Genomic DNA, 18,919 nt, shown 5'->3' on the forward strand with positions numbered 1-18,919 from the left:
TCCATGGGGTTTAAGTCTGGAGACTGTGCTGGCCACTCCATGTTTTCAAGCTTACCATCTTGTTCTTTTTTCCTGAGGTAGTTCTGGCATAGCTTGGACTTGTGTTTTGGGTCATTATCTTGCTGTAGGATGAACCTCTGACCAACTAGGTGCATACCAGAGGGTATTGCATGGTGCTGCAGAATGCTGTGGTAGCCGTTTTGGTTCAGGGTGCCTCTCACTCTGTACATGCCAAACCTCTTCCTGTCAGAGTTTCTTTTTCTCGCCATTTTTGTAGCAACACACTACTTTCTGCAGCACAATACTGTTCACCTGATGCTCATGAGAGTCTGGTACCAGTGTGTTCCAACACTGCTTTTATGCAGACAGAGGGGGTTGTAAGTAACCAAGAAAAGTTGGAACACCTGTAGGAATTAGTAGCACCAGCTTTCAAGGCTGATTCAACCTTCATTACTGCAGAACAGCTTTAAATTGTTAACCCACTTGGTGTTCCCTGAAAGAGGCCTTTTTGTATAATTCTGAAATGTGTATTATTTTTCAGTTTTGGGTAACCAAACCTTTTTTTTTTTTTTTTTAACCTCTGGCTGTTCAGTACTTACCTTTGTACCATATCAAGCTATTAATTGGACTTGCACGACTTGAATTGCAATAAATAACTGGAAAAATTAGGGTGTTCTAAAACTTTTGCCCGGTAGAGTACCTCTATAATTATGGACTAGTAAGCCTGTAGCTAAACATCTTTATCAATGAGCTACTGACTAAGAGGTTAACAGACTGCAGATCAATTAAAATCTGCCAAATCTGCACATTTTAAAGACACAAATGTTAAGTGTATAATGTGAATGTTTTGCATTGACCATGCCATTTTCTTTTTCTTACATCCCAGCTGGTGTATAAGTAGCAAAAAACTGATGTTGCAGTAAATGTTTGCAATTGTAGAATCTGTGTATATGATTACAATTTTGCATAGTCGACTGCCTCACAGCCAAATGTCCAGTCAACAACAAGAATAATCACTGTAAAGTGGCCTGTTGTGGAAGAGATTCCCATCCCTTCTGTGTCACATTATCAACTGGAGTGAAAGCATGTGTTAAAAAGGCTTTGAGTGCCACTGGGCTGTTGACTGTGTGAGGGTAATTGTGACTCCATTTCTGTATGCTTATGTATGCATGAAAGTGTGTGTGTGTGTGTTTGTGTGTGTGTGTGTGTGCGCACATGTGCATGTGCGTGTGCATGTGAGTGAATAGCAGCCTGGGCTGTCACATTAGCCATGGTAGGGAGTGTTAGTGGGCGTTTTTCTGTCACTGTGTGCTTGATCTGGCTGAGACCCTGTCAGATTGATACTCTCAGTTCTCTCTCTCAGTTTGAAAGGCTAGAAAAGAAAGAGAAGAGTGGAAATCAATGAAGAAAGGGTGACAGGCCTCCTGCTCGACCAGTCCTGATGTGCTTTGTGCTTTGTGACAAGACAGTGAATGTGTAGGTGTTTGTCCCTGACAATACACTGTATCATTTGCCTGTTTAGTTACAAACCTACACCTGCATAAAAGACAACCAAGATATAACTCTCTAATCTTTTGATCAACTCACTGTACTTTAAGAACAATATGGCCAATGGTAAAAAATAGTCAATCAGCTCCCAATAACACTGTAATATTTGAAACCAAAATATGCAACTTGTTAATCTGACATCAAATTGAATAGGGCTTATTCTAGAAATGCCAAGATGGCTTTGTGGAAGAATGTTAAACAGAGGATCAACATTCATCCTTTAAATCAATAATGCTTAACAAAGATATATAGCAAAAGCATGTGCCCTGTCAAGCATGTGAAGGTAGCGAGACTCAGGCAATATCCACAGTTGGCTCAGTTCATAATATTGCTTTTTATCTCCCTTTAAAACATCCATCTAATGTAAATGGCAATTTCCTCCTGTGGAAAAAAAAATAAAAATCTCAATATGGTCTGCAGTAAATATGAAAATACACCTTGGTGTTGTAATGTGTAAAGGGAAGCAGAGCTTTAGAAAGGCTGTCAAAGCAGAGAGGGAAGAAGAAACACACCAACAACAAAAATGGTTTGACCATATAACTCTTTTAACAATTTGACCTCATCTCCTGTCATCCTCTTTTCTTGTATGAGGAAGAAGAAATAAGCAATAAGTAAATGTTGCATTTTATATTAAAATGTCACTGTCAGCTAAAAGTACAAGCAAATCATACTAATTAATCATTAATCAAAATAATTTTAATACTAAAATGATTACTACTATTCAAGCAACAGTTTAACAAATTAAAGTTACATCTTGCATTCAGGAACACTAAAGTTAACACATCTGGGCTGTAATAAAGAATCAGTGATGAAGTGGAGACTTTCAAAGTGTTCTCTCCCGTCCTGTTAGTCCAGCTCTTCGTCTCATGTTGAACATCACTGCAGCCATCACTGCAGTTTTCCTCTGGACCACCTAGAGGAAAACTTTACACAGACAAATAGACATGTAAAATAATGGATGTGTTATAACTTACTGAATATAACTCTTATCACCGCTCAACAGGTCATAATTTAGGAGTAAAATGACTAAACACCAAAGATTAGACAATAGTCCTCATAATATATTCTCTGTCTATTCTTGTTTAGTTACAGGCTTATTTCTGACAATGATTTCTCAGTATTTGTTTGTGTCACAGTCAAATGCATACACGGGTAAACCATATTACCTTTCATAAATTTAGTGGGCTTTTTAAGAGTTAGTGACGACAAGGTGTCTGTTTTAGACAGAATAATGATACAAATAAAATAGAAATAAGAATAAGAAATTATTTGAATAACTTACCAGTATGTCAACAACTCCAAAAGTCATAAACCTTTGAACAACAATTGCATCTAGTCCCAGGCAGTTCATCACTTCATAGGCTCTTGGGAAAAGTTCTGTTGTCATTTGTGCAGTGCGTTTCTGTGTTTGCGGATGTCGTGAATTTTTGCAGTGTGTTTCTGTGTTTGCAGGTGTTTTGAATTTTTGCAGTGTGTTTTTCCAGTGTGTTTTTGTAATTGCTTGTATTGTAAATTTTTTGCAGGGCGTTTCTGTCTTCAGTTGTATTTGCAGTGCACCTGTTGTCAAATGGATGAAAATGTTTTCTTAATTTGCTTGTGCTTTGTCTATTTGCAGTGTGATGAGCTCTCTCGCCCAGTGTACTTTCTACGCCCCAAGAGGTGTTTGCCCATTCCTAAATAGATTACAGTGACTAGACCCTTTCCTTTATTGTTGCCATTGTCAAAATGTGGTTGTAACATAATGACTCTTATTTAGAAAACAGGGGCAACTAACTTCACTGTAAAAAGGCTAATGCATCATATTGAAGGTTGACAGTGAATAACTAATTCCATGCTTTGCTAATTTTATCAGTCTTATGTAGAGGCCCTCCAGGGAATGTCGCAATTCCTGATATTTTTAATAAATGTTGCTTTGGACATCCTGATGAATGCAGTTCATTGTTGACTCTGCGCTAAGCCAGCAGTTGCACATTAACTAAAAATCAATAGTGGCAGGAGCCGTATGTGTGTGCAGTTCTTCTCTGTTTTCTCTTCGTCTGGTAGCACTAATGCTGTCATCAGAGTCTGTGAGGTATTGTTGATCAAGCATTTAAGAGATTGACAGACTTACTTGTCTCAGGGCCTATAGGTGACACTTAACTCTGCACATTTAGCATAACATCAGGTAAACTGTCAGATACCGCAATGATTTAGAGTTTAAATCGAAGTATTTTCCCCTAACAAAATGAATGCATGCTGATCATAGTAAGATCTAAACATGTAGATGAAACACTTCAAGAATACACCTTTAAGACGTGTATGTGAAATGTAAAACTTTGCTTCCTGCAGCTACCTGCAAAAATGGTTGAATGGTTCCTACCTGAGGACACTGATTAGCCACAGCTTCCAAGACTATTGAAAATAAGTATTGGCAAAACCCCAACATCATTCTGACCACTCAAAGTATGGTGTTCAGCTTCATGTCAGAAACATTTTTGGTAATATTTGTAGAAAATGTATTTACACCCAGACTTGTTAGGTTAATTGGTGATTCTAAATGGACCATAGGTGTGAGTGTGAATGGTTGTCTGTCTCTCTGTGTTAGTCCTGTGATAGACTGGAGACCTGTCCAGGGAGTACCCCGTCTCTTGACAGTTGGACCCTCCAGAGGACAAGCAGTTACAGAAAATGAATGAATGTTCATGAATGTGATAAAGAGAAGTGAATATCCTCTGGATTTTTTGGATTTTATGTTTAGCTTAAAAATGGAAAATAGAAAATTCGCACTGGGACAAATTTAAGCTTGATCTCTCATTGTTCTCATTTATAGACTTCTTCATGTGCTGCCTTTGGGTGCTTCTGCAGTGGTGGAGAAAACTCATAACTGCAGGTCAAATTCAGAATTATGACTGTTGTTGTGACAAAGTTTCACGCCTGCCGATAGGAATTGGACACTCTAATTCAGTCACAAACCAAGAGCCAGTGGTCGTGGTTATTTAACCGGTTTATTGACAAAACAGAGGAAGCAGGTGGGAGCAGATTTGCAGGTCAACGGAGATGGACCAGAACCAGGTTTGTGAGGAATCCAGGGAAAGCAGTGGTGGAAATGCAGGGAGGAAGGCTGGCGGACTGGTGGAGCTGGGTGAGGATTCCAGGGAGAATACGACTGAGCAGGTGAGTAGATAGATCTGAGAGCTGACAGGGAAGACCAAAATAAGTAAATGCAACACTAGTATTCACAACTAAAGACATGAGCCTGAGCACAATACCACAAAGGTAAGCAGACGATCTGATGACAAGTGGAGGACTGAACCAGGATTTTATGGACAAGGAGAGAAGGTGGCTGATGAGGCTCCATTTCTTGCAGGTGTATTATGCAAGTGGCTCCAGCTCCGCCCAGCTCCAGACCAACCTCCAGTGAGTAAAAACAGACAGACAAACCCAACAAGGAACATACAGGAGATCCTGACACAAAGTTAAGTTTGCAGTTGAAGATGAGAGGTCCACTATTAGAACCCAGTATGTCAGTAGTCATGATACACCACAGGGAACAGACTTATTTTTGCATCTGGCTCCGATGGTTTCTGCAGTGGTTAAAAATGAGATGCAAATCATATTGGGCATATCTAAATGAGACAAATTGTGGTCTTAGAGTCTAAATCTGTTAATTGATACCAGGCATATAATAAAATATATAATTTAACTTCTGTGTTAGATTGGACTAGAGCACTATCAGTGCACTTTTGACTAAATTGTTGTATTGTTGTATTGTTGTATTTGCCATGAGTTTATTCTCTGTTGAACCACTTCTTCTTCTAGTTAATAGTTATCATTATGCATTAAATCTAACCTCCTCCATTTCCTCTATTTTGGCAAAATCAAATTCCTCCTCTACCAGGTAGGAGGTCCCAGACGGAAGAACATAGACTGACCAGCTCTTCAGTTGCAGTACAGACTTAATGCTGTGACAGCGGGGTAGGGGTAGGGCTGTGTTCTTCTTTGATGATGGTAAATGGTAAATGGCCTTGCTTTTATATAGCGCTTTTCTACCTATTGGTACTCAAAGCGCTTTACAGTCATAGACACATCTACCCATTCGCTCACACAAGCACACACACATTCACACACCAGTGCCACACACTGGGAGCAACTGGGGGTTCAGTGTCTTGCTCAAGGACACTTCGGCATGTGGCACATTCCGGGGATCGAACCGCTAACCCTCTGGTTCGTGGACAACCCGCTCTACCTACTGAGCCACAACATGATGTTGTCATTGCTATTCCAGTTATGCAATGACTGTCCTGTGTAACATCCTCCAGACTCTGTATTTCAGAGTTGAAGTTGTTGAGTTTGCCTGAATTGCTGAATAGATTTGGGATGACAGTATGTGCAGTTTCAACAAATAAATAAACAAAGCTACACTCCCGGAATGATCCTGCCAGTTTTCTCTGTAGACATGTCCTTTACTCTTTTTTTTTACCTTTATTTCCCCAGAATAATACGACACTTTCCATAAATCTCAAGTAAAAATGCTCTAGCCAAGGATGATCGAATCAATGGGCGACATGAAGACTTATGAATGACTTCTATTTTGCAAAAATCAACCACAACAATCACTTCTGATTTCTTACTTTTACCAGTGTTCACAACACTTCACAATTCCTGGTCTCATCAGCCTGCTCAGTCTTCATGACCTGCAGTTATCCACTCCTACCTGAATGAACAATTCTCCAACCTGCCCATGATACCTCTAATATTCAATCATTATAGCAGCTAACTCACCTACTGCTATCACTAACAGCGCTATTTAAATTCATTCTCAAACTGTCATGTAACATCATCAGCTATATGTCGTATTTCAGATTACGCTTTAGTCAGATGTATGTATCTATGACAGATGTATGTTTATCTCGTTTCTCCTGCCGTTCTCTTCTCTCTTTTTCTGTCTCCACCTGGCTGGCCTTAGGTAGATGGGTCCCTCCATATGAGCTGGGTTCTGCTCAAGGTTTCTTCCTGTTAGAGGTAGTTTTTCCTTGCCACCGTCGCCTTCAGGCTTGCTCTGGGGGTTTCAGAACAAGTTTTATAAAGCGTCTTGAGACAATTTGTATTATTATTATCGCCATATATATATATAACATTTAATTGAATTGAAAACTGAACCCCCTTGTGTCTTTCCTGTTGCTTGAATGACTCATCTCCACACCCTTGACTCAGTTCACAGATATTAATATTTATTATAGTTTCTTAAACTTCTACTTTGTACTCTTACACTTCAAATAAGTTTTCACCTTAAGTATGAATGGTTGGCGAATACACCTCCAATAAGTTTAAATAATAAAAAAAAAGTATTTAAAATCAGCCTTAACTGTCAAAAATCAAACTGAAAGAAGGTAGCACAGAGTCTTCAAGTATACATTATCATTTTGTACATGAACCATTGTTATATTGTCTTCACTTTATGAAGTAGCAGTACTAAAAGTGTTAGTGTCAGAAGCTGTCAATCAGTTTTTTCTATATTACCCTAAAGCTTAATTGGTCATCTTTGTTCATCACCTGGCATCTACAGAGCACTTTGCACCTTCAAAAAAACAAACATTGTTCTATTACCTGTTTTAGCTTTAGCCATTGTAATTATAAAAAGCTGTATTCACATCCAGCTACAGGCTCTAGTTTCCTCAAAACCTTATTCTGGGGCCCTGCAGAAACTGACCACTTTCTAGCACCTATTACTGAAGCCTATATTGTCCTCCAGAGGATGATTAGAGGACATAGATCTTGAAAAATGTCCATGTTTACTCTTAACACTCTTATGAAAGAGCCACTTGAGCCAACTGAAAAGGCAGGTTTCTATTTTAACTCAAGGGAGGTAAGGCAGGGCAGTAATTATAAGGTCTCTAAGAATAACTGTTGTTAAAGTAATATAGTGGCCAACCTGAAAATGTATCTGTCTGAGCACAGGGTGCTAAGAGGCCCGCCATTAAGACCGGACACAAAGGTCCAAGACAATACTGTGAGGAGCATAGTCCAGAGATTAGACCAAAAGACTGCACCTGCTCAGCTTTCTTCACCTAGCAGAGCAGAGACCTTCTTATATAGCAAATTATCATTTGCAGAATCACATTTTAATTTTCATCACCCAAACGGTTCCTCTGAAAATTGCACTATAAACAGTAAATGCTAGTATATACTGTATGTACAAGGGTACGTCTACATAGTTACAAAGCTGCTGGAATATCAGATCTGTTGGGGCTGGTTAAGGAAAATACAAGGTTTCAAAGATGCTATATATGAATTGGACGCCTTTTGACAAAATTAAGCAAAATATGGCAAAAACACTTGGGTGGATTGCCATAGAATTTGGTATGCCATTGTCCCTGGAGGATAACTTTAGTTGGTCCTTTACCTGTGAAATATTTTCATATCAATGACAGGGGTTGGCACTGTACTTTGTACATTTATATTCTGAATTAGACTTATTTCAGAATGAAAGCTCCCCTGACTTTTCATCTAACACCTCAAGCAAAATGTATTTACTTTCATGTAGGCAGGTACCTGTTAGGTTAGTGGGCAGCAGCTGCACTGGGTAATTGCTGTTATCAACAATGTGCAATGAAATCAGTTGATCATTTTACATTTTCATACAAAAAATGGTGTTTCACTTAAGTGCGTGGATCATTTAGGGACTTTATGTTTTTTCCACAACTACAGCTACATTTGCTGCTGCTGCTGTTGCTGGTGCTGTTGCTGGCAATAAGCTGCTCAAAAGCAGTCCTGCGATATTGAGTGTAAACAAGTAAGTATTTTTGAGCACACTCAGATATTCTTGGTGTGGCCTCGGCTTCTCACTCCAAGCCTCTCTTTCTACACTCCACTACCCAATTATTATTTACTGTTAATACAAGTAATTAAAATAAGACAAAAATTGCACTCATCCAAATATATTTTACAGTGAGAAACATCATTATGCCATAGTGTGGAACTTGGACACTGAACTTTGCTATTCACTCTTTTGTCACTCTTTTGGCATTGTTCGATTTGGAAGGGGGCTGAAGAGTAAAATAAATAAAAAAATAAATGATAAAATAATAAAATATGGTTAGTGTTGTGACAGATGACTGAAGTGACCATGAGGGGGAAGATCTTTTTTAGCAAAGGGTAAAAAGCGAGAGGACCTCCAGATCAGAGGCTGCAGCGACTTGACATCCAACCCAGCAATTATAAGTTTGTCTATACATTCATCCCTCCTTTCATCTGTTGTGTAATGGTCCACACACCTATTATTTTGCAATAAGTCGGGAGATCCATCTCTAACCAGTCTGTCCTTCACCATGATCTTTCACTATGTTCATTGCTTGCCCATTTTGATCGGTAAATTGCCAGTTGGTAATGTGCTCATTGTTGTTGCATACTATATCAAGGATTCCACTTCCATTCACAATGCTCTCTGTCACTGCCTGTCTTTATAATATGGCTATTATTTTCCCTTAATAGACAACTCGAATCGTTAACATTGTTTGAATTTCCTACAAAGGTGCCCCTGAAGCAAAGTGCCAGTATTCCCTATTGACCTGTTTGTGTGTGAATCAGGAGGTCTCTGTTATTAAATAATTGCATAACATATTCTGAATAGTTTTAGTCTACAACTAGAAAATGCAGATTTACACAACATAAAAATGATTAGTGTCACATTACTTGAAATCAAATATAGCTCCATGCTCAGTGTTTAGTTTTCCTTCAGGCTTTATGAAGGGAAAAAATAATAACTACTTAATCAGTCTTTGGTGTGGGTGCCGTGAAGACACCAGGCCTGCTATAGAGGACTCACTGGATTAGCATTAGGCGTTGAATGAGTTCCGATTTTAATATGTCGTGAAAGTCGAGTCGATGTCGACTAGTTGATGACGTCACACATAAAAAAACACAGTGTAAACTAATGCTTTGCAAAAATGAAATCTATATTCTTCACCTGAATACATATTGCAGCATCTCACACAAAAGAAGCTACGGAGGCTTTTTTGCAAGTTTACCGAAGCTTGGCCGCAAACTACTGTCGGCCGTAGACAACGCACCAGCACCATAAACACGTCAGTCTCACACTTCTAATGTGCGACTCTCGCTCAAAACAACAACAACAAAAAAACACGCTCTACAACGACAGCAACAATGTCAAATAATAGAACACAACGGAATTGAACAAAAACATACTGTATGAGCTTATCAATACTGTGCGCTGCAGATATATTTAGCCTATATCAGCACTGTCAGTAGCTTTTAATGGTACTTCACAGCGTGTTGTAAGACAATTTTCTAAGCTTTTTCCATGTATAGCAGCTGTATAGCAGGTCTAATAACTTTATACAATGACATTCACCAGCAAATAGTGCAGCCTCATTCTCTCTGTTACCGCAAGTGAAATTGTTAATTGACTGTTGCTGAGAAGATTTGGACCGTTCCTCTGCTACATATTCTGCATGTTACGGTAGAATGGGCTACATCTTTAGTGAAGTATTTCCACACACTGGATGAACCGCTGCTAGTCTGCTGCAATGGCCCACAGAGCTCATCACATAGACTGTGTGTCATCACCTGTGTTCTTGGAGGTGTCCGTGTTGTTATTGTCACATGATCGCGACTAGTTGACTTCCTGCTTAAAGCATCATCACACAGCAGTAAAGTTGACTAGTCAGTACAACCCCTAGTTAGCATATGGTGTTAGCGTCATGTGCTAACCTAGGGAAAAGGCTTGGCACCTGCAAGTGCTCTGCAACTCTGCATGTGCATTTTTACCAGATGTTGGCAATGACCTTTTATAATGATATTTGATATTTAGTTGCAAGTTTCTCTTTAATGTTATTTTCTCTTAAGGAAAACTTTAAACGCCAGATGTACATACATGTGTTTGTTTAAGATGATTACAGCATCCCCGAAATTAGTTTTGCCATCAGGTTTTTTCCAGCTGAAAACTACAAAATGTAAAATGGCATTGTATTTGTTTGACAACACATAAAATGGAATTTAGAAAAAACACTCTCTTTCAAAGCACCTTGTACCTTCTATATCACCAAATGACATAGAAAGAGAAATGGAGAGACTTACAGGCAGTTAGCACTTAATCTTGCTGGAGACGAACAGATTTGTGTGTTTACAGCTGATTGTGGTTGAGACAGAAAATAACTTCCTCTGTATTAAGTTGTGTCAACACTTGGTAACGATAGAACTATGTTAACTAATGTTTTCATTGCTGAATTAAACATTTGATCTACCTTCCTTTAATCCCCGATGAAATTTGTTCTATAAATCTTAGTTATAATTTCATATAATCAAATGATCATAATATATAATATTATGATAATAATAATAACATACAATACATTTATTTTGTATAATTCAGTATAATGTATGGTGCAACAAAGCTGAGTCTTTACTAGTGCCCAGGATGTCACTTAATCTCCTAGCATCAGATGGGGGTCAGGTCAGGACACTTGTGGGTTGAAGTGGCTTCTTTTAGTATTGTTAAGTCTTTGTATGTTTGCTTTTGGGGGATGTGAGAACAAGTGACAAACAGAAATATTCCTGGTGGAGATGTCGTAGTTACTAAAAGGTCTATACATTAATTCAAAAAGATACATTTTTGATTGATTTTCATTTGTATTTCATGGCTGTTTGCCATCAGGAGAGACTTCCTTCGGAGTGAACTATAAAGATTTTTATTAAACAATGTAGAAATGGGGGGTGGGGGTAGAGTCTTCCTCTCAGAAAATAGAATACACAAGCACATCATGTTTTTCTAAGAGGTTGTGAACAGGTACACATATCCAAAAATGTTAGAGAGAGTTCAGCTTCTCCTTTCTGTTGGTATCAGATTAACTTAAAAGTTAAAGAGAGCAAGAAAACCAACAACTACAAAAAAAACGACACTGGGCTCTGGCAGAATGCCAGTGTACTCATTATCAGTATTTACTGTTGGCTTGCCAGGAACCTACAAGACCACATCATAAAGGTTCCATGCAACAACTCAGTTTCACCCATTCACCATGTGTTTCAGCCATCTCAACGTGCAAGCATGTGAATCATTAACTTGCTTTGTGTTGCCTTGTAAAAGGCTGATAATAACCAATAAAATCATTTAGTGTCTCTCCATCTCTCGCCTGTTGGTTTACAGTAACAGCCCCAAATCTATTGGCATCTATTGTATTTGGTGGATCGTTGCACAAATACAAGTCAGTGAGAGATGACGTCGGATGAGCTTTCACTGATCGGGCATGTGCTCTGTTTCCCATTATTTAGCTGGCAGGGCATAGTAACCAGTAAACTAAGAACACCCCACAATAATAAATCTTAAGTAATAACAATCGCTTCCCTTACAACAGTTCAATTATTTTTAAGTTGAAATGTTGGGTATTTGATCTGCTGTATAATGAAACAACAAACAAGTTAGCTAATCACACTAAAAAACATATGGGTAAGTGCTTCTGACTGAACACAAATATTATAAGAATATGGTTAAAAAAAGGTGAAACATTGCCAAATAACATGAAAAGAAGCTCTGAGGAAATTTGGTTGAATGAAACCAAAACAAATTTGTTTACAACATGACACTGATCTGAAAAAACATGTTCCCTGGCTTGAATCCAATGAAACACTTTATGTAAACACTGTAAATATTTTACTGTAGAGATTAGTGGTGAGAGGTTGGTGTAACATCCACAGCTGTGTCATTCCTGTGTTTTTTTTTGTTTTTTTTTTTTTACTGTTTTTGACATTTTAGAAATTACAATAAATTACAGCAATGTAGCTCTTTTCATGCCACACCTTTTTGGCCCTTACACATTGCAGAGGATCAAAGGTCAAGGGAGGACAGCAAGTCACATTTGCCATGGCAAAAACTGGCCAACCATCACTTACCATTACTGACTCATGTCCTGTCCAGATCTAGACAGGACTCACTAGAAAAGGCTTCATAGTGTCCTCACTGATGGAGCCATCATCTTGGAGTTTAAGAAGTTTAGACAGTAAAGAGATTCTCCTGCGTAAAGAGTAGTTAATGGAAATGTTAGGTTATGGGTAGGATTAGGGTTAGAGACTAATTATAGTTAGTTAAAATGGTTGGGGTAAGGCATGAATGGATGTCTTCACAAAGATAGCGGGGGGGGACCCAGAGATCCCAGAGCCACCTCTTCATCCTGACAGGGTCTTGACCAGCTTCTGACCTCCCAACCACTGACTTCAAAGTTTCAGTTTGTATGTGCATCCAGCTTCGTCACACTAGTATAGAAGAAAGCATATGGCAGGTGCTTCTTTCATTTCATTTTTCATTCTGCATTGCAGACATCTGGTAATGTGAAGTTAATATTCCTCAGACTTTTTGAACATCCTTTTTTTTTCTGAGCCTGAGCTTCCCAGCTTTATGGAATAATAGTGATAAATTACTGAATACTTTTTAAAGCAAAACTGTAAATTTTATCATATCATATCATATCATATCATGGGCGGCACAGTGGAGAGGTGGTTAGCACTGATGCCTCACAGCAAGAAGGTCCCGGGTTCGAATCCATGGGCTGACTGGGCCTTTCTGTGTGGAGTTTGCATGTTCTCCCTGTGTCTGCGTGGGTTTCTCTCAGGGTACTCTGGCTTCCTCCCACTGTCCAAAGACATGCTCATTAAGTTCATTGGTGATTCTAAATTGGCAGTATGTGTGCGTGTGAGTGTGAATGGTTGTCTGTCTCTCTGTGTTAGCCCTGTGATAGACTGGTGACCTGTCCAGGGTGTACCCCGCCTCTTATCCGATGACAGCTGGGATAGGCTCCAAGATGAATGAATATCATATCATATCATATCATATCACACACACAGGGGTGCGTGAACAATCCTAGTGTGTATAAACAACAGGTTTTCTACGTGAGGTGGTGTAGAGGGTACTCGAATCTCACCTCAAGTCATTGATTGGAAACACTTCTGAACAGATGGACTCTAATTTGGCCTTGAAATAAACTTGTAATCTTAGAGGTGCACTTACTTTTGTACTTTTGATATGTAATATTTGCTAATTTTCCTAAATAATTGGGTTTTCATTGTCTACTATCAGGTCTTGTGGGAAAATCCTCTGATGTTTTGAATAATTTTTATGCAGAAATGTCAAACATTCTGAGAGATGCAAATATTTTAAGAGATATAATTTCAGTTTGGAGTGTATATGTTTGAAAGAGGACTTTTCTCTAATTTAATAATTGCTAATTTTCTTCAGGTTTTAAACTTAGTTTCTCAGATGAAATTATGTGTACACAATTGAGGACAAAGATCAGAGGGCTAATGCTTGTCACTGGTGTGAACAATTCATCAATCACTGACAGATACGGTGTATGTTAGGCTTGTTAGCATTTCCACTGGAGCCCTTCAGATGGTTGGCCAAGTTACATAAGCATGCTGAATGGCAGTCAAACATTTGTGCTAGATAAAGAAGCCCTTGAAAGCTGTGAATCCACCTGTATGTTGTTTGTCTTCTCTCAGAGAGATCCCACATCTTGTCTGACAGTGGTCAAATACAGTTGTTGTCAAACACTACGGGGTGTTTGCAATGTGTACCAAGAGCCCAGCTTCTCTCTTTATGTGTGAACATAGCGTACAAGCAGACAAGCAGATTGTCGTTCTCTAAAGGAGTTGAATGGTTGTAGCATTATCGGCTGCCTACTCAAACAGCTTCTGAAAACCCTTAAAAGAAAAGAAATTTCAAAATGAGATCCACTTCATGCCCCAATCAGTCAGCTTTATAGAGGAGCTTTCATTTTCATTATTGACTCTTTCTTTCACCTTTAGTGTGTGTAACCAGTGCATGAATGTCTTCAAATAGACAATGTGCACAATTATTTTAAGTCTAAAACAATATACAGCTTTTCACTCCTCTTTCCAGGTTTATATCTCATTAAAATACATCCTATTAAAGTAATATGGGAATTAAACTTTCATTTAATTTCACACATATTATAAACAACTTTGTTTAATGTCCACAAAATCAAAGTGACCCTTCAGTGTCTGTGTTAAAAATGTCCGAGTGACACAGTTTTTGTTTTCTGCATATCTGCAGGATCTATATACAGTCTACATTATACAGTATATACCACCTATACATAGACACACATTCTGGCTATAACAGTGATCGTTTCAGATATCAGCAGCTCGAGTTTTGTTGGTTAATATGTAGTGACAGTGACCTCTGTCTCCCTGTGCATCCCACATTATCTGACAGAGCTGAACTGGTTTGATCTGCTGGTTCAAGGAAGTAAGCAGTTATTAAAGGGGAACTACTGTTTTTTACAACCTGGACCTTATTTCTAGCATAAAATACCATCGTTTACTCACCAATATCACTTTTGTTTCATTTGCACTCGTTCAGGAGATAATTAGATCAGCGTATATCCATATAGCAATAGTGTTCAAGGCACCGAGACGCAGCCTCTAAATAGCATTATCTGCCGCAAAACTCGTTAATTTCACCAATAATTTGTTATGGCACGCTAATGCTATTCCCCGTTGAGTCCGGAGTTACCTGTTATCATCATCAGATTGACCTACAGACCCCGGATGATGTCTTCTGACCTGGACGATGTCATCTCTGAGTGGTGCGATGATGATAACAGGTAACTCCGGACTCAACGGGAATACCACTAGCGTATCATAACAAAATATTGGTGAAATGAATGAGTTTTGCGGCAGATAATGCATTATTTAGTCACTCCCGCTATATGGATATACGCTGATCTAATTATCTCCTGAATGAGTGCAAATGAAACAAAAGTGATATTGGTGAGTAAACGATGGTATTTTATGCTAGAAATAAGGTCCAGGTTGTAAAAAACAATAGTTCCCCTTTAAGGCCCTGGCATGCTCCAAAACAAATGAGGACCTGGACTGACTTTCATATGTTGCATGTGTTCATCCTGTAGCTAGACATATTCACACATGTCAATGGCTGACAAGGTCTTAAAATTGGGCTGCAAGCAAGTATCATTCAGAGCCTCACTCCTATTCTGACACCCTACAATTCCCATTTTATCCTCTGGGGAGCATGAGTTTGTCATCCACTTTATAGCTACACACAGCAAAGTACATAGCGACTAAGAATCATCATAGGAATCATCAAGAACCAATGTGTTACTTTTGTGTATATAAGTGTGTTGCAGGAAATGATTCTGCTGCTTCTAGAATATTAAAAATCCACAATTGAAATCTGTGGGAAACGCAATAACATATGCTTGCACACAAAGACTCAACCATAAACACACTCTTTCAACTTTTCTTTTAACATACAACACAAAAGGCACAACGCTCCAACTGTGTAGCAAATATGAGCTTTATTCTGGAACAAAACAATATAATCACATTCTGCCATCAGCTCCATCCAATGAATAATAAAAAGCACAGTGTTTCTTCTTCTCCTCTCTCTCTCTTGCTCTTAATCTTTAAAATGAGCATCGTACATTAGACACAATGGGTATAATACACAGGGTCTGTTTGTTGAGGTGGATAATGTGCCTCATACTGGTGGTTGCTGTCACTCAGGTCAGTGCTTTGTAGAAAGCCAAAATTAGCAGCTGGGCCTGTCTAACCAACTACCCACACACACACACACACCCACACCCACACACACACACACACACACACACACCCACGCACACACACACACACACACACACACACACATATTCTGTTTCTGTTGATATAGATAAGGAGACTCCTGTAAAGTGACTGTAACTTGGTTTCCATTTGAGAATTTACTGGAAAGTCTTCCATGATATTATACAAAGCCACTTTGGTTTCTAATTGGTTTTGATATTACTGGTACTAACATTTCATTTGAAAACTTCATGTTAGTCATTAATTTGTCTCTTTTTTGATGATGGCAGTAAAATCATTTCTATTTAATTTTAATTATTGTGAGGCTAGGCTTAACACTGAGGAGGGACTGTTTATCTGGCACACATTTGCGAAACCAATCAAAGGTTCTTCACCCTTTGGAGCTATTCCACAGTGTAATGTACTTGATAACAAAATATCCCAAATCTAGGCTTACATTAGTGATGGTACATATTCAGATAAGAAAAAAATTCAAAAAAACTTTTCTTCCACCACCGTCAAAAACAAGCCTACACAAACATATTCCTGTAGATTGTTTTGTCACCAGCCAAAAATGTCATTATAACACAAAGAGGTCTAATCAGAAACAGATAATGCTCTCTTCAACTAAACAATTATATTGTTTTAAACAACAACAACAAAAAATCTTAACAGAGTGGTCATCTGTGGGTCATCTATTTGGCCTGCTTCAAGTTTAGTACCTAATGAGCAGCTTCTGCTAGGGCCGCTCTGGGGAAGCAATCAGCAACAAGGTTGGGTTTACCAGCCACATGATATATGTCCATGGTGAAGTCAAGATCTCGGAGAGCTGTTGCTGCTGGGTGGGTGGGTGGACCATGCCTGGGCCAAAATGGCCATCATGAATGCGTTTGGGGGATCCGTATTCATACAGGGGACTGCATCAGTGTATGTAAACATTCTTAAGCCCCCCTAAATAGTTTGGTGTTGTTCTATTAAAAAAATATATATATATATTTATTTTTTTTTACAAAAAAATGCCGACAAATTCAGTATAAAGCGGCCAGCATATCAGTTTAAATAAATAATCATATAACGTGTCATTAAGGACTTAAATGTGATCATATATCTGTCAGTTTCCCTTCACTTCGTAGTGTACGGTAGAGAGAGCCCCTTTGGTACGTTGTTATCAATCCATTCCACTTGTTCAGAACGCCCACATTACTGGAAATCCAGTCCACGTTTTCCCTGCGACCTTGCTTGCGGCTCGGTACCCGCAGCCACACAGAGCCGAACAGAACACCGTTAGGAGAAGAACATGAATGGATGGATGCGCAAATGGATAGAAGAAAGTTTTTCAGGAAAGTAAGTATTCATCACTGCTGGTAGTAACAATTAGTTAGCTCCAGCCCCCAGCTAACAGCAGAAAGTCCCATGTAATTAATGAAATGCTCCATGTTTGACAAATAAAAACCTGGCTTACACACTACAGACAATCTCTGCGCACGTCTCACCTTTGTTGTTTTGCGTCAAAAGTTACATCCCAGCTGTAAAAGAACGCTGCTACTTAGCTATAGCTAGTTAGTCTGAAATGCACTGTGAAGGTCCTGGTTGTTTATAGAGTTCAGTGTGACTCTCTTAACCATATCTTTGGGGTGACTTCCTTCTGGAGCATCAGCTGTGTTTCTCACTTTACGCATGGATGCACACCGTGAAACAGGAGCTGAGCTCATTCACGTATGATTATCATCAGTGGATAATAATAATAATAATAATTACACTAATAATAATCACTCCACCACCCCTATTGGCCTGTAGGAGTCAGGGCAGAGGAGCACAGGGCAGAGGAGCACAGTGAGTGAGAGGGGAGACAGTCTTGCAGTCATGTCAATTGAAAAAGCCAAGCTTCAGCATCTGAGTCACAACAGAGTGATAGACCGATTTGCCACCCTTAAAAACAGAGCCCCTTCTTTGATGCTTCCACCCACCAAGTTACTTGCAATTGTAGCCATTTTTTTTCTTGTTAATGCTGTAAACATTCTGCTACTGTGCAAACCTTTGTTTGTTGTTGTACTGTATTAAAAAAACAGACTGTCAATAAATACTAATAAATAACTACTAATAACTAATAAATAATTTCTCAGTCTTTGCTAGCTGTTTGTGAAATTTTGTGCTCGCGTGCTCGTTTGCTCACATCCTGTGCATCTCCTTGGGGCTAAGCCCCCCCCCCCCATCCTTAAAACCTAGTGACGCCTCTGGACTGCATGATTTGCCTGAGTTGAGCCAGTGGTGGTAAAGGTTTACTGTGCCAAAGAACTCCAGCAGAGTTGAGAAAATGTCCAGAGGTTTAAGCTTTAGAATGTTTCTCGGCGTACTCATATTTTCTCCAGCTGCCACCAAAAGAAACACACCCGTTTTCCGAGATTAAAGCCACATTATTTATCCTGCAAAACAACATTAATGGGAATTAATGTGGTGAGGACTTTAATATTAGGGGCTAAGAGGGGCATGTCAGAGAGTTAGATGGGAAAGTGTTCCATAGGTAGGGAGCTGAGAGTACGGGAGGGCACGTATAATTGGAGACACTTAGACAGATATGATGGATAATTATCATGCTATATGTTGAGAAAAAAGTTTCCAAAGATGTTGCAGCAAAGGATTTTCTTGAATCTCGGTTTTGAAGGCTTTCATAATGATTTGATAGGCAGTTATCAACTGCAGATTTTATTTGTCGCCATGTCTGCTGCAGACACTCCTGCATCCTGTCCATGCAGTCCATAAATATGTCATGTGATTGGGCTGT

This window comes from Chelon labrosus (genome assembly GCF_963514085.1).
Source record: "Chelon labrosus genome assembly, chromosome: 6".
Taxonomy (NCBI): Eukaryota; Metazoa; Chordata; class Actinopteri; order Mugiliformes; family Mugilidae; genus Chelon; species Chelon labrosus.